This window comes from Eleutherodactylus coqui, chromosome 6, assembly GCF_035609145.1.
Source record: "Eleutherodactylus coqui strain aEleCoq1 chromosome 6, aEleCoq1.hap1, whole genome shotgun sequence".
In the NCBI taxonomy this organism is placed as follows: Eukaryota; Metazoa; Chordata; class Amphibia; order Anura; family Eleutherodactylidae; genus Eleutherodactylus; species Eleutherodactylus coqui.
The window spans coordinates 75,435,935-75,462,926 of record NC_089842.1 but is presented as its reverse complement, the minus strand read 5'-3'; positions in this window follow the sequence as shown (position 1 = coordinate 75,462,926).

Genomic DNA, 26,992 nt, shown 5'->3' with positions numbered 1-26,992 from the left:
GCTTGACAGTTACAAGATTTGCAAAGACTGTTGGCAAGTACAGTGTAATTGACTGGCATACTAAAGAGTAACCTTTGACAAAAAAATGAACTGGAAATAAAATCTCAGCGAAACATAGATTTTTTTCCTTCTGAATGGTGGTCAGCCAGAACTTTACAGAAAATAACCAAAACCATGAAAATCTATTTCAGACATGTCACACCTTGACATTGCCTGGCTGGAAAGCGATATGCCAACTGCAGGACTCACAGCATATCACCATTATCTTAAAGACTGCCATTTGTGACTTAAAACATAAAAGTCAGAAATCCATAGTACATCCATGCAATTTTAACACTGCCAATATATATAGCATAATGCAAAACATAAACCAAATAGGGAGAGGGACAATTTGACTGCAGCAAAAAGAGAACCAAGGGTAGGAGAGGAAAGTGAATAGCCTAATGCTACAACGAGAGCGGAGAATGAAAGTCTACTGCCACTAAGCCAGCAACCCTTGGGACAGCACCACTACAGCAAAACACAGTGGAGAGAAGGAGTACAAAAAAGGAGAGGCTAATATCATTTACAGAGGCAGCACACTATGATAAATGCTGCCCAACTGTTCATCCGTTGTCAGTAGTCAAACCCACTGCTGCAATGCATTGAACAGCATACTAAGCAGTCTTCCCATTATTTGACCAAACTGGTAGGACTACTTAGCTCGCTGCTCAATACATTCAACATAGAGTTTGAGTGCTGATAACAGGGAAATGGTGGAGAAGGTAAATATAAAACTTCCATCCCCAGACTCAACGAGTCAGCTACTTTGAGTCCATAAGCATAGTTTATGGGCTCAAAGTAGCTGACAGTCTCGTTAAAGGAGTTGAGCAAAAATGGCATACCCAGTTAGAGGAAATGAACCTCACAGAGCAGGGTCCCCCACTTAGGAGCCCCTTACGATTGGAACGGAGACAGACCAGCTTCCGTTTGTGTGGACCATGTTCCGTTCTTGTATTTACAGGATGGCCATCCATGTAAATGGCTGTCCTGTAATATTATATTTCCCCTTCAACGGCCTCACTACGCAAACATCCTCTTTAGCCGCAACTTCCCCTGGCAAAATCAGCTGTTTGCTGGTGTTGCCGGTGGCCAGACTTGTATTCTGCTGGTCTTCCGAAGTCCTCCATTCTGCATAGGATTGTGCATGTTGGCCCAACCTCTTTGAACACTTGTGAGAAAAAGTTGTCATCACTCTGGAATCCAAAAACAGCGTCTTTTTCGCAGCCAAATATGGTCAACAGGCTCTGCAAGCGAAACCTCACATGCATGGCTCGGTCACCCATTGCAGTGATCACATTACAGACCTGTATGTTGTAACCTGAATGCAGCGATGATGCAGCAACACAGGAGCCTTATGCTTTATGACATTCATAAAGTCATTTTTATACCTTTCCATAAACTTTACTGCCAGGCAATGAAATTCTAATCATTTTGCTCCCCCTTGATAGGATAATCTGATTATTTGGAGGATGAAATGAATATGCTGTTTACTGGATTTCTAATGTCTTTGCTGGATTTATGTGTCTGTCACAAAGTATCTCCAGGGTCTCGGAAATCCCCGGTGATGACAGAGGTACAGTAGTAGTTAGTCAGTTAAAAGGGTAAGCTTCTCCACGCCGGCCCCTTTTACTGACTCGGCTCCGATGCCGAATGTACTTACGATCCATCTGCTGCTGCGTTCTATTTCTCCCTGGTAGGCAGTAACTGTATTCACTGTAGTTCGCCAACAAATTATATTGCCCAAAATACAATGACATTTACTTAGCAAGAGGACCACAACTCCTCTACATGTTTTTATGTCCCGGAGACTCAACACTGCAAATTTAAGTGCACTCACAATACCGCTACTTCATAAAGGGAGCGTTTTGCCCAGTGCTGCTGTTCTCTACAGCAATACATATTGCTCCATTTGCCTGGCGTCACTTTACTTTCTGGCAGTTTCAGGTGCCGTGTTGCTCGGAGTCTCGGGCTGACTCTCACTGTCTCTTGTTCTCTAGTGTTCCTTGAACTTTTGACTCCCTCTCCACATGAGTGTTTGCTATTTGTTTGTGTAACATGCTGTTTATTGTGCACTAAACCCCAGTGCTGATCCAACCGTCTACACAACCCACCTAGGGAGCTCTGCATCCTGAAGACAAACACATCGATTTCTCTACTCAGCGGCTTTTTGCATCAGACGATGCGGATCCCTTCAATTACTCTCAAAGCATCTTGAAGGGAAATTGGCATAAGGAATGGAGAACGCATCCCGTCAACTCCACTGAAGCACGAATCCGAAGCCACTGGGGAGGCCTGAAGGTGTTCAAACACAAGGATCCAAAATCATTGCAGGTGCGAATAGTATGCATTGGCTCAGAGTTCTTAAGGGTATATGCAGACGTAGCAGTCAAGTCTTGGTTTTTTTTTACCATGACTATGCACTTTTCTGTAGTTTCGCGGTTGTCACAGAAAAAAAAATTGCAACATGAACACTCCATCTCAATATTTCCTAAGAATGTGTGCAAACAGTGTAAACAGCGGATTCGTGTGTGTGTGGAGAATATAGGATATTACAGTATTAGCAAGTTTCACATATTTGCGTGGCGTATTGTGCACAAAATATTTGCGCGCACCATATGCAGTGAATAGAACTGATTGGTTTCAATTGGTCTGTTTACATAAGCGTATTTTGTGCGCATATTTTGTCTGTGCAAAAATATAGGAAACATGCTCTGTTTCCCCACACATTTGCGCAGGACATCAGCACATATTTAACTAATTGTCCAATTCAATTAATGGGAGCATGCTTTTTTCGCGAGCACGAAAAGTCTAGTAAAACGTGTTCATGCGTGCACAATTAGATCACGTGAGGTCATTATCTCCCTCTACGCTTCCTTAGTCAGACCTCATCTGGAATACTGTGTCCAGTTCTGGGCACCCCACTTTAAAAAAGACATAGACAAACTGGAGGAAGTTCAGAGAAGAGTTACTAGGATGGTGAGTGGTCTGCAAATCATGTCCTATGAAGAACGGTTACAGGATCTGGGAATGTTTAGCTTGCAAAAAAGAAGGCTGAGAGGAGACTTAATAGCGGTCTACAAATATCTGAAGGGCTGTCACACTGCAGAGGGATCAGCCCTATTCTCATTTGTACAAGGAAAGACTAGAAGCAATGGGATGAAGCTAAAAGGGAGGAGACACAAATTAGATATTAGATAGTGAGAGTGATCAATGGATGGAACAGGTTGCCACGGGAGGTGGTTAGTGCATATCAATTTTCTCCTTTTCATTTCCTTTATTTTGCAAGGGCATTTACACACCAGAGGGCTACATAGCAGTCTATGGGAGGTGTGCAAATGCGCACTTAGTATCTGCGCAATTCTGATGGGAAAGAACACATCAGGACGTCATTAGTCTAAGTAGTCTGTTAAATCACGGAAAGGGTGTGTCACACAGATATGAACTGGCCCTGCATGCTCGAAAAAAAAACAGTACTATGCGCTGTTTTGTGTGCAAACCTACTTCATCAAACCTCGTTTACTGCAGAAATGCGTTACGCTGAGGTGTGTGCAATCTATATATATAAAGACGAAAGCCCTCACTGACTCATTCACTGACTGACTGACTCACTCACTCACTCACTCACTGACTCGCCAAAAGTTCTCCAACTTCCCGATGTCGTAAAAACATGAAATTTGCCACAAGCATAGATTATCTCCAAAATAGGAAAACAAATTCGGTCCCAAATCGATTATTCAATTCTAGCGCAAAAGAATTGGCGTCGAAATTTTGCATACGGAATCTAAATCTCTCACTTCCCAATGTCATAGAAACTTAAAGTTTGGCACGGGCATTGATTATGTCATAAATAGGAAAAGTTTATGGGTCCCAACTCGATTATTCAATTCTATGTGCAAAAGAATTAGCGTCCAAATTTTACGTGCGGAATGTAATTTCTTCACTTTCCGGTGTCATAGAAACAGGTAATTTGGCACGAGCATTGATTATGTCATAAATAGGAAAAGCTAATAGGTCCCAACTCCATTATTCAATTCTATGCGCAAAAGAATTAGTGTCCAAATATTACGTGCGGAATGTAATTTCTTCACTTTCCGGTGTCATAGAAACAGGTAATTTGGCACGAGCATTGATTATGTCATAAATAGGAAAAGCTAATGTGTCCCAACTCCATTATTCAATTCTAGCGCAAAAGAATTAGCGTCCAAATTTTATGTATGGAATCTAATTTTCTCACTTTCCGGTGTCATAGAAACTTGAAATTTGGCACGAGCATTGATTATGTCATAAATAGGAAAAGTTCATAGGTCCCAACTTGATTATTCAATTCTAGCGCAAAAGAATTGTCGTCGAAATTTTACGTGCGGAATGTAATTTTTTCACTTTCGGTGTCATAAAAACGTGAAATTTGGCACGAGCATTGATTATGTCATAAATGAAAAAAGCTAATGGGTCCCAACTTGATTATTCAATTCTATGCGCAAAAGAATTAGCGTCCAAATTTTACGTGCGGAATGTAATTTCTTCACTTTCCGGTGTCATAGAAGCGTGAAATTTGGCACGAGCATTGATTATGTCATAAATAGTAAAAGCTAATGGGTCCCAACTCGATTATTCAATTCTATGTGCAAAAGAATTAGCGTCCAAATTTTACGTACGGAATCAAATTTTCTCACTTTCCGGTGTCATAGAAACGTGAAATTTGGCACGAGCATTGATTATGTCATAAATAGGAAAAGCTAATGGGTCCCAACTCCATTATTCAATTCTGTGCGCAAAAGAATTAGCGTCCAAATTTTACGTACGGAATCTAATTTTCTCACTTTTCGGTGTCATAGAAACGTGAAATTTGGCACGAGCGTTGATTATGTCATAAATAGGAAAAGTTAATGGGTCCCAACTCGATTATTCAATTCTATGCGCAAAAGAATTGGCATCCAAATTTTACGTGCGGAATCTAATTTTCTCACTTTCCGGTGTCATAGAAACGTGAAATTTGGCACGAGCATTGATTATGTCATAATTACGAAAAGTTCATAGGTCCCAACTCGATTATTCAATTCTAGTGCAAAGTAATTGACGTCGAAATTTTAGGTGCGGGATGCAATTTTTTCACTTTCTGGTGTCATAGAAACGTGAAATTTGGCACGAGCATTGATTATGTCATAAATAGGAAACGCGAATGGGTCCCAACTCGATTATTCAATTCTATGCGCAAAAGAATTAGCATCAAAGTTTTTCGGGCGGAATGCAATTTTCTCACTTTCCGATGTCATAGAAACGTGAAATTTGGCACGAGCATTGATTATATCATAAATAGGAAAAGCTAATGGGTCCCAACTCCATTATTTAATTCTATGCGCAAAAGAATTAGCGTCCAAATTTTACGTGCAAATGTAATTTTCTCACTTTCCGGTGTCATAGAAACGTGAAATTTGGCACGAGCATTGATTATGTCATAAATAGGAAAAGCTATTGGGTCCCAACTCCATTATTCAATTCTAAGCGCAAAAGAATTAGTGTCCAAATTTTATGTACGTAATCTAATTCTCTCACTTCCTGATGTCATTTTATATAAAGGAAACGTTGCACGGTTGCCTTCACATGGTGTTTCCTGGGTAACGCAGAGAACTATGCAAAATGGTGAACATATGTTTTTCCTCAGTATCTCTAAAATAACCACGACTTCATAAGATTTTCCGTGTGAACACCAGATAAACACCAGTACCGAATTAACTCGGGCGAAGCCGGGTATATCAGCTAGTTGTGCATATGGTCGCCTGAAGGTTGTCTGAAGGTCGTGGCTTTACATGGAATGATTCTTGTTCTGCACACAGGAGTGATAATGGTATACCGGAAGAGGCGACGGTGTTCGCTAATAGCTCAATAGAATGGTATGAAGCACGCTGAATTTTTTTGTGTCTTTTTTCCTCACTTGTCTCCAGTGTTTTTGGTCCATGTCATGGTTCCCCAGCTCAACATGCTCTAGCTGCGCAGCTCTTTTCAGGCATTTTTTCATACATTTCTCTATAGCAAAAAAAAACCTGAAAAAATGCATGTCTATAGAAAAGAAAAACTCACGTTACAAAGTAGAAAATACACTGCAAGAAAGCTGAAATGTGAAGCCTGGCGGAGGCTTCTCTGTTGTCATGACTCGAGCCATGAAGCCAGGTGATTCTGTGAACCTGGATGTAGCGGGGCATCGTTTTGATATGTAATTTGTTTTTAGCTTCCATTAATGTTGTTTAGTACAGAAAGATAAAGTGCCTACCTGATAAACCATTTTTCACGCTGCATTCATTCTAACAAGGTATTGTAATTTTACCTGCGAGCCAAGAAAACGCATCTATCACTATTTAGACAGCCAGTGGTCCCGGCCTACCCACCTCCCCGCTGCATAATACTACACCATCAATCCTTGCCATTAAAAGTTGCCGTGGCTGCCTATGTACATTATATCTAGAAGAGTTTAAAATAGAGCACGCTGTGCAGGTGCAGGCTCTTTGTGCATTCTAGACTAATGCGAGAGGCCTTTGGATACAGGCTTGGGGTCTTCACTTTTAGTTGGAGGAACCGGCCCAGTGTTATCAAAAGCTATGGTTCATTCTGGCTCTAGGACCAGTAGGGTTAGGTCCAATGCCGTAAGGGTCAAGAAGATGCCCCTGTCTACATATTCAGGGCATTTCTGCAATGCAGTTAGACTGTGGTCTCAGATATTTGAGTCTTTGCAGAGTCTATAGGGTCTCACTATATTTGCACCAATTTTCTTAATGGGCTTCACTTTTTTAAAAACATATAACCATAAGTTGATTATTTATTTATTTGTTTTTACTGGACTTGCCTCATGGCATAGTTATAGATTACAACCACAACTGAGGGAGCCTTGGAAATTCCTCATAGTACAACCTCCAGTTTCTTATTGGACAAATCTAATGGGGTTGTCCGTTTAAAAAAAACAAAAACAAAACATTTTTCTACACCCTACTAGGGAAATCTAAGCTAGTATAGGGTGGAGAGTGTCCTTATCTCTTGGTGTGAGTGGACAGCGGGTACTAGGGGCCTCTCTCACTCTGAAGGACCTGTCCTGTCCTATATTGAAAAGACAGACCTCTAATATGAATGAGCACTGTGCAATGCTTCAATTGCCCTGTGGATGCACTGCAAGAATACTATACACTTATTGACAGGTTTCCCCACAGGTTACAGCTGATCTCTGGAGGTCTCAGCAGGGGGACACTTTGCAATCAGCTTATCATCAAGGGACCTTACTAAAAGCCCATTTAGACACAACGATTATCGCTCAGAAGATGTCGCTCAAGCGACTTTTGAGCGATCATCGTTGTGTCATTTACAGCGCAAGATGATCGCTCAAGATGAGCGATCACCTTGCGCTGCCAGCGGAGGACACAGAAGACAAGCCGTTTGTCCTCGCTTGTCTTCTGCATCCAGCTGTTCCCTGCTCTGAACGCCCGGATGTTATACAGCCGAGCGCTCGGAGCGGAGGATGCAGAAGACAAACGGGGTGTCCCTACTTGCCTTCTGCATCCAGATGTTTTCTGCACGGAGCGCCCGGCTGTTATACAGCCGAGCGCTTCATGTCGGGTATGGAGAACAGAGCTGGACCGCTCTGTTCTTCATACTCAGCCTGTCATCAGGGACAGGATACAGCTGAAACAATAGTATCAGCTGTATCCCGCTGTGAATCCCTGATAAGGCTCATGGTCTTTCAGCACGCTGAAAGATGACGATGAGTGATGGCATAATGAAAACTGCATGATGTAAGTGCAGTTACAAACAACGAATATTGCTCAAAAGATGGCTTTTCAGCAAATTTTGAGCGATAATCGTTGTCCAAATGGGCCTTAACAAGTAGGGATTGTCCAAAGCGGAGAATGACTTTGAGTCTGACCAATTAGCAGTCAAACTCACAATGAAAGTGATGTACTGAAATATCCCCGATTAGGGGCGGTGGCCTGAAGGTTTCACGTATATACATTATATCAACTGGAAGCTGCTATTTCGATGCTGTAACAACAATTTTAATAACAAATTGTAAGAAAACTGGTTTTGGCCCATGTTAGGCAATCAGTCCCGGCAAATGCAAAGTCTTAGTAGCAACCAAGTTCTAACCCAAGTTTCAGAGCCTTCAGTTCTTTCTCTCCTTGCTCAGTAAACCAAGGCTTTAATCAGTTTCCAAACCCGTATAACAGGCATGTTACAGTTCTTATAGTTCTTACCCTTACAAGCACTTTTAATTTGCAGCAAATTTCCACCAGTTAAAAGAGTTCATGCCAATAGGTCCGATTTCACTATACCACCGCGGCTCAACAGGATACGCTACAGCCTACTGCATGCTCATCTAAGGCCTCATGTCCACAGGCTTAAAATCCGCAGCGTTTCTCCCGCACGCGGATCCACGCCCCGTAGGGATGCATTGGACACCCGCAGGTAGTTAAATACCTGCGGATGTCATTTTTCCCGTCAGGCGCGGATCCACGTGCGGGAAAAAAATTGACATGCTCCATTTTCGTGCGGGTCTCCCACGGGGACGGCTCCCGCAGGCTTCTATTGAAGCCTATGGAAGCTGTCCAGATCCGCGGTAGACCCGTACCAGAATTAAACTCCCCTGCTCCGGACGATGCGGTTCTTCCCTTCTTCGCGGCCGGATCTTCTTTCCTCTGCCCGGCGTATGTGCCCGGCGCATACGCACGGCACGCCGCCGGCGTGCCGAACACTTACGCCGAGCCGAAGAAAGAAGATCTATCCGCGAAGGAAGGAAGATCTGCATCGTCCGGAGCAGGTCAGTTTATTCTGATTTTTAGGCCTCTTGTCCGCGGGGCAGGAGGGACCCGCTATGGATTCTCCATGAAGAATCCGCGGCGGGCCTGATTTTCCCCGTGGACATGAGGCCTAACACTCTACTTGTACTGCCCACCTTCCTGTTTCCAGTCAGTGATTTCCTGCTTGGCATCTGCAACTCGTCGCACCCACCCCTTCTTAAAACTGGCATATTAGCATAAAGTCAGCAACAAACAGTGAAAAGACATAAGATTACAGAAGACCATACCCCCTTACACTAATTCCTTTCCTTAATAACTCTTACTATTTTTTACGCTTATTATCATTTTTCTAGAGTCTTTACACTTATTTACTGGTATATACCGTACTATTATGTATCAATATCTACATAAAAAGGGATGCAAATGTTTATCTTCATTCATCTACTTTGATTCATTTTGCATTCATCTACATGAAACTGATACAGGCCATTGATTGATAGCACACATGAACAGCCACTTAATTTAGTATTACTAAAAGTCATAAACAGAATCCCTGATAATATTCATTAAGCCTTGTCTTTTAGTTTGAGAGCGTCTGGCATTATTCTTGATTACTTACTGTGCCGTGTTTTTCATTGAGCAGTGCTTTCAATTTAATAAACCTAATATTGTGATGTTATGTAAGCTAATGTCGCTCTCTATGGACTTCTTATGTGTTATCGCACAAATTATTGACCTACTTCATCTGATGTGGAGATGTGAAGATTTCCTGGCCGTGTCTGAGTGTACATACATAGCACAAGTTCGCACCTTGACCAGAACAGTATGCGGCTACTCTTGTACGGCTGCTCATATGAAATAGCTTCTGTGTAGCAGGAGCCACTGAGTGATATCATAGCCTATTAAAGGGGTTATCCAATCTTGTAAAATTGATAGCCTATCCTCATGATAGGCCATCAATATCTGATCCGTGGGTTTCGCCACTCAGGATTCCCACCAATCAGCTGATTGAAGGGGCCACCACTTTCATATGAGCGCTGCGGTCTCTTCAATGTTTACACCTGAACACAATTATGCTCGTACTGCAAAACACCATGTTAGTGGTAGCAGCCGTTCTGAGTACTACAGGCTTGTCCCATTGAAGTGAATAGGACAATCCTATAGAACTCAGAATCAAGGCAAACCCCCACCAATCAGATTTGATGATCTATCGTGAGGCTAAGCCATCAATTTTACATGGTTGGATAACCCCTTGAAGTAGTGGGGAGCTGCACAATGCATGCAGCACAACAGGATCGAGTTCAAGTCCAGAGGTGAGCAATGTTTCCATGAAGCCAAAGCCTAGAATCATAGAATGGTACAGTTAGAAGGGACCTCCAGGGTCATCTGGTCCAACCCCCTGCTTAATGCGGGATCACTAAATCATCCTAGACAGATATTTGTCCTGCCTTTGTTTGAACACTTCAATTGAAGGAGAACTCACCACCTCCCGTGGTAACCTGTTCCACTCATTGATCACCCTCACCGTCAGAAAGTTTTTTCTTATTTCTAATCTGTGTCTCCTCCCTTTCAGTTTCATCCCATTGCATCTAGTCTTTCCTTGTGCAAATGAGAATAGGGCTGATCCCTCTGCACTGTGACTACCCTTCAGGTATTTGTAGACCGCTATTAAGTCTCCTCTCAGCCTTCTTTTTTGCAAGCTAAACATTCTCAGATCCTTTAACCCTTCCTCATAGGACATGATTTGCAGACCGCTCACCATCTTGGCAACATTTCTCTGAATTTTCTCCAGTTTGTCTATGTCTTTTTTAAAGTTGTATGCCCAGAACTGGTCACAGTATTCCAGATGAGGTCTGACTAAGGAAGAGTAGAGGGGGATAATGACCTCACGTGATCTAGACTCTATGCTTCTCTTAATACATCCTAGAATTGTGTTTGCCTTTTTGGCTGCTGCATCACATTGTTGACTCATGCTCAGTCTATGATCTATTAGTATACCCTCCCATTCTGTATGTGCTTTTTTCTTTTTTTTTTGCCCAGATGTAGGACTTTGCATTTCTCCTTGTTAAATACCATTCTGTTAGTTGCTGCTCTCTGTTCAAGCTTTTCTAGATCTTTTTGAATACTCTCTTTCTCTTCTGTAGTGTTAGCTATCCCTCCTAGCTTTGTGTCGTCAGCAAATTTGATCATTTCCTTCCTCCAGATCATTTATAAAAATGTTGAACAACACTGGGCCCAGGACAAAGTTCAAAATAGTACCAATGCAGCCTATGATTGGTTGCAGCAGTCACCTGATATCGTTGACCTCATCTCAACAACAAACACTGGGAGGACTGCAAGGCTTCAGCTCTGGTTCCCCATGATGGGTAAGTACAGCTCCTTTTGTTTTAGCACAGTTGGACCTATAGCAGGAATGTTGTCTTGTAACCTGAGAAATTCTTTTAAGGATCCAAGTTGCATTGAATCAAGGAATCTACAAAGAGAAACAAGAGGACTTGGGGTAAGGGAGGCAGAAACAGAAGTGAAGGTGCAGAATAAGAAAGAGTATACACATTAGGCCGCCTGCACACGGGCGGAAATCCCGCGGGATTTCCGCAGCTCAAAGCCTGCATAGGAGTGCATTACAATATGCACTCCTATGCAGACGGTCACGGTTTGGCCGCGCGAAATGTCGCATGGCAAACAAACCGCGGCATGTCCTATTTTTGTGCGGGGCTCACCCGGCTGCCGGCTCCGGTCTGCGCATGCGCCAGCTGCAGGCACATGAAAGAGCCGGGGCCGCCGGGCGCGGGTGAGTACGCGCTCGTCTCTGCAGGCGCTCGGGTCGGGTCCCGCGGCGAGAATTCTCGCCGCCGGATCCGACCCGCTCATCTGCAGGCGGCCTTAGGGCTACATTGAGGATGCTATACAATGCCTACTGAGGAATGGTGAAACAGTTTCAATGGCAAATATGTGGAATAATATATACTTTTTCTTTTTAGCTGAATGCAAATAACTGCTATACGAAAAGATTTCTCATCAACTTCTTGGTGTTATGTAGTGGGAATATAGCACACCGCACGCACGCACATGTTGTAGTCAATTACAACTTTTGGCAGCTGTCATAGGCACATTGGATAACACACATTATTCGACCCCTAAGGTTCGTGTTTATGTAACCTTGGGTTCCACGTGCTAATGTGCTTCCAGAACTGCCATGTAGTGTAAAGGGTCTAAAGAGACAAGTGGATGACACATTTAGGAGCTGTCTTTCAGAAGCTTTTAATAACTAGATGAGAGATTGTAGTTGTATTTACATCGGTTGTTATTAACATTGGATCCTGATGCGCTTGACTCAGCCATATAGTGAGAAGTATAAAGGACAGGTCGGCACCATCAGTCTTTTTTTGACCACTTTTGTTATTAATAAAACATAGATGTCCGAGTTTATGTGAGGAACAGACTGCAGACATTCACATAATTCGTGCAAAGCCAAAAGCTCGGAGTTGGACTACAGATGTCTGAAATCATTCACTGGACAGGAAATATTGAGTGAATTGCTGTAAATCCATTTTTGTGTGTCTCCATTTTTGCAGCGCAAAGTGATTTGCAGACTTAGAGGGCCTGATATAAATATATCATATAAGCAGGAATGGTGATATAGAAGTTGGCATTTCTGCTGTGCACGAAGACTGTGGTCTCAGATAATGTGCCTTCTTGACAGTCTGTAGGGTCTCACCATATTTGCACCAATTTTCTTGATGGGCTTCACGTTTTCTAAAAACATAACTGTAAGTTGATTCATTTTTTTTTGTGGACTTGCCCCATTGCATAATTATAGATTACAACCACAACTGAGTGAGCCTTAGAAATTCCTGTTACCACAACCTTCCGTTTCTTATTGGACAAATTTGATGGAGTTGTCCGGTTTCAACAACCCATTTTCCTAAACCACTGGGGAATTCTAAGCTAGTATAGGATGGGGAGTGTCCCCTGTTCAGGATTCTTATTAGAGATGAGCGAGCACCCAAATGCTCGGGTCCTCATTATTCAAGTCAAGCTTTTCGTAAAATTCGAGAGCTCTACTCGAGTAACAAACCCCATTGACTACAATGGGAGACTTGAGCATTTTTGTATGTGGGCCGCCGGGTCCCGAGCTTTTTTTTTTTGGGGGGGGGGGGGGGTTATCTCTCTCTCTCTTGCCTGCCTGCCAAAAAATTTGCTATTGACGTGCGCGCTGCGTCGCGACGGGGAGGGGCCAAAACAGGCACGTCACAGTGGGGAGGAGCCAAAAACTGGGGCGGGGTCGAACACGGCGTGATCTCGTAACGAGCACCATGGAGTATCAAGCTCGGCAGAGTACGTTCGCTCAACTCTAATCCTTATCTCTTGGCATGAGTGGACAGCGGTTACAAAGAGCCTTTCTTGCTCTGGAGGACCTGTCCTGTCCTATATTGCAAAGATAGACCTCTGATATGAATTAGCACTGTGTAATGCTTCATTTTCCCTGTGGGTGTGTTGCAGGAAAACTATAGACTTATTAACAGGTTTCCCCACAGGTTACAGCTGATTCCTGGAAGGACCCAGCAGGGGGACATTTTGAATTCAGTTTATTGTTCATGGATCTTTCTAACAAGTAGGGATTGTCCAAAGCAGAAAATCCCTTAAGAATGACCAATTAGCAGTCAAATTCACAATGACAGAGGGGTTATGTTAGCCATACACATGATAGAATGGTCACCCAAAATGGCCAAAATCTGCCATCACCTAAAAAGTTAACAATAGTTCACAATGGCAGACAATAGTCTACCCAAGATGTAATCCACTCTTTTGGAAAATTACAGCCAACTGTACCCAAAAGTGCGAGTGCATGGCATGATAACTCAAATCCGACTGATTTACATTAATGTTAAAACTCTGGGCAGCTAGTTTGTTTTTTTAACTGACTCCCGATCACCTATTTTCATGTGTAGTGTTGCTTGTGGATCATTCGTATGAACAGCTACAGCCAACCGAAAAGACGTAGTAATTTAAATGGCCAGTGAAAGTACAGATCTAGCAGAGTTTAACTTTACTCTTAATTTGTTAAAATAACATTGCGTGCCACAGTATATTTGCCTTTTCAATTGCTTTTCAGTGAGTTTTTTTGTAATAAGATAAGAGAAACTCCCTAGCAAAAACACATTTTTCCATCCCTGCACTCCTCACTTGATTACCTGTCACACTGGACGTCTTTTATGTATATTGCAGTCACTTCCATGCAGTGCAGATTCTTGTTTGATACTTAGTTATTATGTTGAGGTTTAGATTCCCTCCTGCTTTCCTTTCCTATATGCTGTGCTAGCAGCCCTATGATACATCAGTACAGCATCACATGACTAGTTAGAGCCAGTACCATCCCTGCCTGCTGGAGGACAATGTGGTTATTATTACCATCTATAACCTCCTAAATAAGCTAAGAACCAGTCAGGAGGGTGAACTATCATCTCCTTCATTAAAACAAAGTAATAGGAGCCTCTAATCAATTTTATTGAGAAAAAAAGAATACCTAAACAAGGTAATACTAGTCAACTTATAGATAGTGGGCGATTAGTTATACAATGAATGAGAAAAAATTAGGAGTGGCTCTTGTTGCCAAAAGTTATCACAGTCAAGTTAAATGTTACTACATCTGTATGAGATCAAGTTGTAACGGCTGTGGCAATCATTCTGTAAGTGAGTCTCTGCGGGTGGAAGGATGGCACAGCAGTGGGCTATTTATGCTACAGATGTCTGTAACTGCAATGTCATGCCATTTATATGATTGTCTCATAAACGGTAACGAGATATCATGTGTCTGGGGTGCCGTCTGAGAATCAATGTCTGTACAGTACAATTCCCACTGCCTGTTAGGCTTTTTTTTACTTACTGTACAAACCTTGACCAACATGATTTTCCATTTCTCAACTGTGACTTGAACAAATTGTTGAGACGGAAATCACATATCACATTAAACTTTGTATAAAAGCTACATTGGAACTGTCCTATACTCTTATCATAGCAATTGTAAAGCATAGTATCTCACTACCAGTTACTACTTCTTGAGAAAAAACGTTATCAAAAATTGGAAAAACATAATTTTTGCACAGAAACAGCACCACTCTTGGCCAAGGGGTGTGTTGGGTATTGCATTTCAGCCTTATAAATGATCACAGCTCTTACAGTATACAATTCTTGCCACCTCTGGAGCTTAAAGGCTATAGACACCTTTGGGGGCAAGCTTTTTTTTCCACTTAAATACAAGTATTTGGGGCTAACGATTATTTTTCAAATAGGATTTCACTAAAAATGTTGCACTGTTTCTGTGTTCTGCAGCTTCTACATATCACTGTATATAGAAACTGCAGTATAATGTTACATTCAGGGCTCAGTCACACGGGCATTTGTAACGGGCGTCTTTCCACACGTCAAAGAATTTGCACTAGATAGAACCAATGCTTTTCCATAGCAGCGGTCACATGTGCGAATTTTACATGTGGAAAAACGCCTGTGGCGAAAATTATAGGACACCGGTTCGCAGAACCCCTGTCACATCCAGGGGTTTCACCTTGTGCTCAACGGGGTCGGCGGCAGCAACGCCGACCCCATTGAGAACATATAGTGAAGATCGCGATCCTCTGCCACAGCTGTCACAGCTGTGGCAGAGGAGAGCAATGTTCTCCCATTGAATTCAATGGAGCCGGCAATGCAGCCGGCTCCATTGAAAGCAATTGGCTGCCGGCAAGCACTGCAGTGATTTTCGGGGAAAGGCTTTAAATATAAGCCCTTACCTTAAAATCAATCCAAAAATGTGTAAAAAATAAAAAAAAATGTATACTCACCTCTCTGTTGTTGCCGGGGCTTAGCCACTTCCAGCTGGCTCTTCTCCTGCACTGCTATGAAGAGCTTTCAGCAGACGGGGATTTAAAATCTCTGCCTGCTGAAAGGGCTGGCTCGGATTGGCTGAGCACTGTGACCAAACAGAGGCAGCTCTCAGCTATTGAATGACAGCTGAGAGCTATCTCTGATTGGTCCCCACGCTCATCCAATCAGACGCAGCACTAACCCATCCATGAATTCATCTGCACTGGAGGGTTCTTTAGGAGCCTCCAGAACTACTTGCATCAAAAGGTGCTGGAAAAATATCAGACATGATGCACTATTATTTCCCCTAAAATGATGAACACATGACAGAACTCTATGGATATCGCTTTATACTATCCTACCAAAAGCAATTGGAGACCTGCTCAAGTATCAAAAGTAGTATTTATTTACATGCAATAATACTTAGTGGGGCTATACTCTCCATGACATACTTTCTATTACGCCTGATACACTTCAGCTGGTATTTCCCTCCATTCATCCTACAAATCTCCTGCATTCCCCAGGCATCCTCCACACCCAGATACCTCCATCTGATTTGAAGATGAAGTAGGGTGATTTGTCACTCCATAAAACATTCTTCTATTGCCTAACTGTCCAATGACAAGGATCCTTGCACCTTTGTAGGCTAGCCAATGCAGCATCTTTGACAGGACTCACCAGATGTTTGCAGGATGAATGGAGGGAAACACCAGTTGAAGTATATCCGAAGTTAGAAGAAATGCCACAAAGAGTATCTGATGTCACTAGAGCCAAATGAGGCTCCACTAAGTATTAACATGTGTAAAAACAATACTACTTTTTTGACACTCCTTGCTTCAGTGTCTGATTACTTTTGGTAGGATAGTTGGGTCTGTTGTACACTCTTGGTGACCGTCATGTAATTAATCCATCTGTTCCACTATTTTCATTACTCGGCTCTTATGACAGAGTCGAACAACAAAAATAAATAGCACCAATGTGAAACAGGTCTTATGTGTTAATAGTAAATGTAAATCTTGCCCCATTCGCACTGGGTTTCAAGGACAGCTATTTCATAAGAGGCTCGGGGCACAGTCTGACAAGCTTGCACACACAGTGCACAAAGTGGTGAAATATTTAGTGTTTAAGTTGATGTTTGATACGCTTCTGGCCTTTTTCATAAGCAAACGCCGAGAAGCAGCATCTATAAAAAAAACTTAATAACAACTAATTCACTTTTTGCTGTTTTGTGAGCTGCACCCTGACAATATTTCGAGCCAATGTCTCCTTGAAGCATTTCCAGGAGACACAATGAACATGAAAGCAAAATGCTAACTGACTCCATTAGTTTAGCTTTTAACTGGAAGTCTGTGGGAAACTATATTAGTAATAGCAGCTGCATATTTTTCTGCATATGTACAACAACTGAGGCTAGATTCAGACGCAGGTTATTCCATGAACATGTGATGGGGTCACCCAGAGGAGATAACGCATCCATTTTAATACTCTTCTCACAAGCTATATATCTCCACTAATTTTTAGCATGGGCTGTTCATATGTTTGTACAAATGTATCATGCCTGTTCTAAATAGTAAATACACTTTATTCTTCTTAACCCCTTCTTAACAACATAACATAAGTATACGTCATGCAGTCGCGAACTATGTCGTTTCAACAAAAGACAGCCACCGACAATGCTCTTGATTGGAGACAACTTCGATCACAACTCCTAGATGTCATGGTCAACACTGACTGCAGCATCTAAGCAGCTGTCAGAGGGGAGAGAGTCTCTCTGGTGCTCCATGTGCCATTGTTACATGAACGTTGGGTGCTGATGGGATTCCATAGGAGCCCTGGAGCCAGTGAAGGCTACCATAGTTGTCATGTATGGATGCCTATAAAAGAGGTTGTCCATTTGTAAACTGTTGATGACCAGGATAGGTCTTTTAATACTAGATTGGTGGGGGTCTACCACCAGGGACCCCTGTTGATCAGCTCCATTCCCACTGCAGTGGCCGTTTTGCTATCACAGGCAAAGTTTTCATTTGTTTCAAAAAGTGCCAAGTTTGCCCACTGTAGTGGGGAACAAAGCTGTCAGCTCCCTGCAGAAATCAGCTCAGTGAACAAGCACACTGACCTGGTAGACAGGTGGCAGACCCAACACTGATCTACGATTGTTGATCAATCATTTAAAACTGGACAATTCCTTTAAGCAATATTGAAAGTATAAGCAATCGTGAGTTCAGGTCCCATACTGAAACTGAAAAAAAGCTTAAATAAAACATTTGGAAACATTAAAAAATATGAAATAGAATTAAAAGAAAACAAAATTTATCTCATTTTAATATAGAAATGAAAATGATAAAAAATGTAAAAAATAATATGACTGTATTAGTAAAAGTGCTAAATAGTAAAATATTACACTATTTATCCTGCATGGTGAACACCATAATTAGGAAAATACAGTGACACGATTCTAGGGAAGGGGGGGTTCATCATTCTATATCCCAAAAGCACTCTGCACACTAACATTTCCTAGCCAACTGCAAACTACTTCAGTTATACTGTTCTGTGTGTGCTGTGCATAACGCAGAGTTTAGGGACAGAGCTGCTTATATAGGGAAAGTTATGCAGTCCTAATCCCCCGTACAAGAACCCCAATCGTCCTTTTTAGGGCTACATCTGACTGTGTGCTTTACAGTTGTGACAGGCTGGGAGCAGTAGTGCACCAACGTTTGTATTACGCATCTAGGCCTGTTCCTAGCCTTTCTGTAATAGCGTTCTCAGCCTGCAGTTCCGTACAACCAGCTCTCACCATGAAACTGCACTCTAACACTTCCAAGCCTACTGCAAAGTAGTTCAGTTATACCATTCTGTGTCTGCAGTGCATTATACAGAGGTCTCACTGCTAAACAGTACTGTAATATTTCCTGGGCCACGGCAAAGTATTTCAGCTCTGCCGCTGTGCAGAGCGTCCCACAATACCCTTTCCGTTGGTGGGGTTGAGATAGCCGCAGTTACCAGCACTATCCACTGGCTTTAGAGTCTTCTCCCACTCCACACAGCCTCTATTATCTACAAGTTTCTGTGAGCGGTAAATTACCCCTAGGTATCAGCGCAAGACAGCGGGTTAATTTTTTCAAGTCACAGCATAGAGCCTCCGCTATCTACAAGTCTCTGTGTGCGGTGAATTAGCCACAGTTGTCAGTGCTGTACAGTGGGGTAATTTATTTGGGCCCTGCTCTATCCTTAATCCGCCATGATGAGGAGTAGGGGTAATGGTCGAGGACGCGGGCGTTCAAGTGAGGGCATGTACACAGGCCGAGTTCCTGGGCGTGGTGAATCACAGCCAGCTGCTGAGGGATTAGGAGAGAGGCAAGTTTCTGGCCTCCCAAGCTTCATATCACAATTTGTGGGTCCGCGTGGTAGACCTTTATTACAAACAGAGCAGTGCAAGCAGGTCCTGTCGTGGATGGCAGAAAACGCGTCCAGCAATGTATCGACCACCCAGTCTTCTACGCAGTCCACTACTCCCAGCCTAGGGACTGCAACTCTGAATCCTCTGCCTGCTCCTCCTTCCTCCCAACCTCCTCATGAAAATGACATATTTTGAGCAGGCAGACTCCCAGGAACTGTTCTCGGGTCCCTGCCATGAGTGGGAAAAATAGTTCCTCTCTCACCTGATTAGTTTGTTGTGACCGATGCCCGACCTTTGGAAAGTTCCCGGAGTCCGGGTGATGCGCAGCACGGCAGCACAGTGGTGGGCAAGCTTCAGCAAGCCATGCTGAAACTAATCATCTTAGGTGACAAGAGGCATACGGCCCCTGAGCTGTTACAGGGTTTCGACAGAGCAGACCGACCTCTGGCTTACGGCCATAACCTGGTGGCGGCATTGCAGCTGGGCAGCCTCACACACATGCCATGCCTGGCCCACGTCTTCAATCTGGTGGTTCAGCGGTTTCTGAAAAACTACCCGCACTTGTCTGACCTGCTTGGCAAGGTGCGCTGTGTCAGCGCACATTTCTGCAAGTCCACCATGGACGGTGCCACCCTGAGGACCCTGCAATGTCGGTTTCAGCTGCCAGAGCACTGACTGCTGTGCGATGTGCCCACACGCTAGAATTCTATGCTGCACTTGTTGGCCAGGCTGTACGAGCAGCGTAGAGCAATAGTGGAATACCAGCTGCAACATGGGCAGCGGAGTGCTAGTCAGCCTCCGCAATTCTTTACTGAAGAGTGGGCATGGATGGCAGATATCTGCCAGGCTCTCGGAAACTTTGAGGAGTCTACCCAGATGGTTAGAGGCGATGCGGCACTCATTAGTGTTACCATCCCTCTGCTTTGCCTGCTGAGAAGTTCGCTGCTAAGCATAAAGGCCAACGCTTTGCGCTTGGAACAGGAGACGGGGGATGGCAGTATGTCGCTTGATAGCCTGACCACCCTCATGTCTATATCTCAGTGCGTTTTGGAGGAGGAGGAGGAGGGGGAAGAGACAGCTGGCCACACTGCAGAGGGTACCCATGCTGCTTGCCTCTCATCTGTTCAGCGTGTATAGGCTGAAGAGGAGGATGAGGAGGATCCTGAAAGTCATCTTCCTAGTGAGGACAGCGATGTGTTGCGTACTGGGACCCTGGCACACATGGCTGACATCATGTTAGGCTGCCTTTCCCATGACCCTCGCGTTAGACACATTCTGGCCAACACGGATTACTGGGTGTACACCCTTCTCGACCCATGGTATAAGGATAACCTTTCCATTCTCATTCCCGAAGAGGAAAGGGGTACAAGAGTGATGCAATACCACAGGGCCCTGGTGGAAAAAGTGATGCAATAGTTCCCATCTGACAGCGCAAGTGGCAGAAGACGCGGTTCAGAGGGCCAACTAGCAGGGTGGGTGAGGGGATCAGGCATCATGTCCAGCGCAGGCAGGGAAACACTCTCCAAGGCCTTTGCCAGCTTTATGGCTCCCCAGCAAGACTGTGTCACCACTCCCCAGTCAAGGATGAGTCGGAGGGAGCAGTGTAAAAAGATGGTGAGGGAGTACGTAGCCGATCGTACCACTGTCCTCCATGATGCCTCTGCTCCATACAACTATTGGGTGTCAAAGCTGGACACGTGGCACGAACTTGTGCTGTACGCCCTGGATGTGCTGGGCTGCCCTGCTGCTAGCGTCTTGTCAGAGAGGGTGTTTAGTGCAGCTGGGGGAATCATCACAAATAAGTGTACCCGCCTGTCAACTGACAGCGCCGACATGCTTACCCTCATAAAGATGAACAAAGGCTGGATTTCCCCAGACTTCTCTTCTCCACCGGTGGAAAGCAGCGGATCCTGAAGAATCTTTTCACTGCAACAGGAGAAAAATGCATCCTCTATCACCCCCAGAAAGGGGAGAATTAGCTTTGTGCATGCCTCTCGGATGTTATTACTCCTCCTCCTAAAACAGCATGTCATCACGCTGAACTGCCAATTTCTATGCGGCCCAAAATGTTCTGTTTAAAACTTTTTTATCAGTTTTATCAGTTTTTAAAGTTTTAAAAGTTAAACTTAAACCAATTTTTGCGGAGGGCTGCCTCCAGGCTCTGTTACAAAGTAACCAATTACGAGCTGTATCTTCAAAAAATGTTTGTGGGTGTCACTTGGCCTCGCAGTTGAGCAATTTTTCAGGGGTACACTTGTACTCTTGGTACACTAATTTTTCAGGCAATTGCCAATACTGTTAGCAAACTAATTTTTCCATGCTTCGCCTATACTCTTGGTAAACAAATTTTTACAGGGGTCTGCCTATACTCTTGGTACACCAATGTTACTGGTGTTCGCCTATACTATTGCTACAGAAATGTTACAGGGGTTTGCCTATACTTTGGCTACTGAAATGTTACTGGGGTTTGCCTACACCTTTTCTACTGAATGGTTTGAGGTGTCCGCCTATATTCTTGCTACAGAAATGTTACAGGGGTTCACCTATACTCTTGCTACAGAAATGTTACAGGGATCTACCTATACTTTTGCTACAAAAATGTTACTGGAGTCCGCCTACACTCTTGCTACAAAAAATGTTACAGGGGTTTGCCTATACTTTTGCTACAGAAATGTTACTGGGGTCTGCCTATACTTTGGCTTCAGAAATGTTACTGGGGTCTGTCTATACAGTTTCTACTGAATGGTTTGAGGAGTTTGCCTACACTCTTGCTACAGAATAATGTTACTGGGGTCCACCTATACTTTGGCTACAGATATGTTACTAGGGTCTGCCTATACCTTTTCTACTGAATGGTTTGAGGGGTTTGCATATACTTTAACTACAGAAATGTTACTGGGGTCCGCCTATACTTTGGCTACAGAAATGTTATTGGGGTCTGCCTATACCTTTTCTACTGAATGGTTTGAGGGGTTCACCTATACTCTTGCTACAGAAATATTACAGGGGTTCACCTATACTTTTGCTAAAGAAATGTTACTGGGGTCCGCCTATATTTTGGCTACAGAAATGTTACTGGGGTCTGCCTATACCTTTTCTACTGAATTTTTTGAGGGGTTCGTCTTTACTTTTGCTACAGAAATGTTACTTGGGTCCGTCTATACTTCTACTACAGAAATGTTACTGGGATCCGCCTATACTCTTGCTACTGAAATGTTACTGGGGTCCACCTATACTCTTGCTACAGAAATGTTACTGGGGTCCGCCTATACTCTTGCTACTGAAATGTTACTGGGGTCCACCTATTCTCTTGCTACAGAAATGTTACAGAGGTCTGCCTATGCTGTGGGTGCACAAAGAGTTCCCATCGTGGTGTTTTACCTATCTGGCACAAATACACTGACTGACTTGGGCTGAAATGTGGACCGAGGCCGAGGTCCTTGGCGGGGTGAAACTCTGCCATGTTTGGGCACTCTGATTTCTTCCTGTGTAATACCATCTTTGTGCACCGAAAACATAGGCGAGCCAAAGATCTCAAAGACTTCCCATTGCGGTGTTAAGCTATCTGACACCTACACAGAATGAATAGTGTGGGGACACATGGATTTCCCATTGCTATGTAACTCACAGTACCTTGGGTCACACAAGGTGGAGGCTGGGACCAAGCCTGACCCAGGGCCCACTCATGTACTTTCCACACAGAGAATTGCGGCTCCTACCTTGGTCATGGTTTCTCGGCATTATTATGCCACTTCCTCCTCCTGCTTGGGGTCTGGGGATCAGCGCTGGGCAACATGTATTTTCTCTTGTGTTATCACAGTTATCTGAAACACTGGTTTGGGCCAAACAAAAGGAGCATTACTGCATTAATGAGACATTCACAGCTGCGCTAGCATCCGAGTCTGCTTTTTGCCCATGATTACTGAGGGTGTGAGCCAAGGTTGAGGTCCTTGGCAGGGTAAAACTGCCTTGTTTGGGCCCTCTGATTTCTTTATGTGTAATATTTTCCTTGGGTTCCAGGGGCTCGCCTATGCTGTGGGTCCACAAAGACTTACCATTGCGTTGTTTTACCTGTTTGGCACAAATACACTGACTGACTAGGGCAGAAATGTGAGCCGAGGCCCTTAGCAGGGTGAAAGTTTACCATGTTTGGGCACTCTGATTTCCTCATGTGTAATACCATGTTTGAGTTCCTTGGGCTCGCCTTTGCTGTGGGTGCACAAAGATATTCCTTAGCGGTGTTTTACCTGTCTGGCACAAATACACTGACTGACTAGGGCAGAAATGTGGGCCGAGGCAGAGGCCCTTAGCAGTGTAAAACTCTGCCATGTTTAGGCACTCTGATTTCTTCCTGTGTAATATCATCTTTGTGCACCGACAGCATAGGCGAGCCCAAAGAACTCAAAGACTTCCCATTGCGGTGTTGAGCTATCTGACACCTACACAGAATGAATTGTGTGGGGACACATGGATTTCCTATTGCTATGTAACTCACGGCACCTTGGGTCACACAAGGTGGAGGCTGGGACCGAGCCTGACCCAGGGCCTGCTCTCGTGCTTCTCACACAGAGTATTGCTGCATTGTGGAGATGTGTAGAAGTGCTGGCACCTGAGTCCCCTTTATGCCCACGTTTGCGGCTCCTGACAATTTTATGACGGAGGTGGCACGGGATTGGAATGATGATCGTATGTCAATTTATCATCAATTCTCAACAGCATTGTGGGCTATCGCCCACACTTTCAAAGAGGGTCACTGCCTAGCCCTGCCAACCCTCTGCAGTGTGTGCCTCCGGTTCCTCCTCTTCCATTACACACCTACAAATAGACATGAGAGTGGTGTAGCTATGAAGCGAGCGTGTGGCATGAGGGCAGCTGAACGCTGTGCAGGGAAAATTTTGGGTGCACTGTGGATGCAGGGTCGTGCGGGGGGGGTTGGACAGCAATGTCAGCATGTAACCCAGGAGAAGAGGCAGCGGTGTCACCCACAGGCAGTGATTGTCCTTGGTTCCAGGTAGTGTGGTGATTAGCTAAGTTGTGCCAGCACATGTGCCTTGCTAATGAGGGTTTGTCTGAAGCAAATTGTTAGGGGGGTGACGCCAGGCTCTTGCCCCTATTTTGGCTTAAAAGTGGGACCTGGGAGCCTCAGATGCAGCCATGCATGCTGCCCCTGCCCTTCCCTATCCATTTCCGTGGTGTTTCCATGACTTTCTGATGTTTTCTGGTGTTTGACAAGTCATCACCTGCGCGAAGCATCGGTCCCATACAAAAATGCTCGAGTCCCCCATTGACTTCAATGGGGTTCATTACTCGAAACGAGCTCTCTAGCATTACGAAAAGTTCAACTCGAGCAATGAGCACCCGAGCATTTTGATGCTCACTCATATCTAGATTTAATGTATTCCGTGGAAGCTGCATTTGTGTGCTAAAAGTTCTCTCTTGTGACGGCTAAAGGAAGGTAGAATTTCACCCTACATTTTGATCAAAATATAGAAGCTAGCGAGCCACTTCATGGCTCTTGGCAATACTGCAAGTCCTTACACTCACCAGGAGTCCAGCGATATAACTAAACAAAACCACAAGACACAAACCTTTCTTACAGCCACCACACATAGAACCTGCTCACACAATACAGAGAGAGAATGAGAACAGAGAAAGCTGAACACACCCACACCTGGGAAGATAGCTTTATGTGTACTGACCCAGAGTGATTGGCTGACTGAAGACACACCCACACCTGGGAAAACAGCTTTATGTGTACTGACCCAGAGTGATTGGCTGACTGAAGACACACCCACACCTGGGAAAACAGCTTTATGTGTACTGACCCAGAGTGATTGGCTGACTGAAGACACACTCACACCTGGGAAAACAGCTTTATGTGTACTGACCCAGAGTGATTGGCTGACTGGAGACACACTCACACCTGGGAAAACAGCTTTATGTGTACTGACCCAGAGTGATTGGCTGACTGGAGACACACCCACACCTGGGAAAACAGCTTTATGTGTACTGACCCAGAGTGATTGGCTGACTGAAGACACACTCACACCTGGGAAAACAGCTTTATGTGTACTGACCCAGAGTGATTGGCTGACTGGAGACTCGCTTGCACCTAGCCAGCACAATCCCCAACATCTGAGCAGGAAAGCTCCAAAGAATCTGTAGTACAACAGATCTCAGGAGACGTACGTGACAGTAACAACCGCAAAACCCACCAAACCTAAAAAAGAATATGGCAAATGCTTAGTTGCCCCTATTGCCTGACTAAAGAGACTCAAACATGCTAATCATGCTGGCTATGATTTTAGGCTATGTTCACATTAGCGTTCAGTTTTCTATTCACCTTGCAAAATCCCCATTGATTTCAATGAGTCACCTCTCATTTTGCTTCAGTTCGCCTTCATTCCGCTTGACAGAAAAAAAAACCCTGCAAGACTGTTTTTTCCATCCATTTATTTTTACCATTGCTGTCGATGAGGGCCGGACACAAACGGAAACTATTCTGTTTGTATCTAATTATGCTTCCATTTAACAGAGCCATTTAAGGCGTCATTCACATTTGCACATTCGGATCCTCTGTCATAGACTTTTATGAAAATCCCAGATGAGATAGCACAGCGTGCAGCACTACTTTATCCGAGAAAAACGAGTCCAAAACGGCAGCCAGATAGAACCGACTATAAGTCAATCCGTTCCATCAGTTATAGTTCAGGTCCAGCGTGTGCCAGATCCAGCTTATGTCATTGTTTGGCTTATAGGTCGAAACCAGTGTAAATGAGCCCTTATATAACTGTGCATGTAAGGTTGTAAACTAGAACTACATTTACAAACAAACAAAAAAAAATCCTTTAAAAATTGATCATAGTGGATTGTCTAACTAGAACCTGGATGCCTGGATAACTGGATACCTATCCATATATTTTGAGAGATCTGTTTGTTTCAGTTTGTATCAGTTTATAGTTTTTTGTTTGTTTTAAAAATAAAAATGTCAATATCAATAACAGATAAAAGAACTCATGTGAACATCCCCTAAGGCCTCATGACCACAGCCGGGTTGGATTCCGCAGCGGAATCAGACCCGGCGCCACCCCAGAGACCCTATACTCACCTCTCCGGATCTGCCGCAAGTGTCTTGCCCAGCGAGCTGGCACACATACGAAGTACATTGCATCACGCACTGGCGCTGGGCTGTGACTTGGATTCTTGCGGAGCACTGCGGAAGTATTGTAGGACAGACGGCTTCAATTTTTCGCACAGAATAGAATATGCTGTGATTCTCCCCCACGAGCAGAAAATCACAGTTGATTTCCGCTCGTGGGCAGGGAAGAATCGTTTATCACAGCATGTCTATGGATGGATAATGCAGGTGTCTGACCGCAAAATCCGCAGCGATAATCTGTCCGTGGCCATTCAGTCTAAATGTCCAACTTTTTACAGCTGTACAGTTCATATCACAAACTGTGCCACTGGCGATATTATTCAACTTTCATCATGCTGGGAAGATGACATTTGATCCCGGTGGCCTATTTAAAGGGGTTGTCTCGCGGCAGCAAGTGGGTCTATACACTTCTGTATGGCCATATTAATGCACTTTGTAATATACATCGTGCATTAAATATGAGCCATACAGAAGTTATTCACTTACCTGCTCCATTGCTAGCGTCCCCGTTGCCATGGTTCCGTCTAACTTCGGTGTCTTCTTGCTTTTTTAGACACGCTTGCGCAGATGCATCTTCTCCCTTCGGCTGGTCTTGGAAGCATCAGCGTTTTGGCTCCGCCCCCTTGTACGCATCATCGCGTAGCTCTGCCCCATGACGTGTGCCGGTTCCAGCCTCCTGATTGGCTGGAATCGGCACGTGACGGGGGCGGAGCTACGCTATGATGCGTACAAGGGGGCGGGGCCAAAACGCCGATG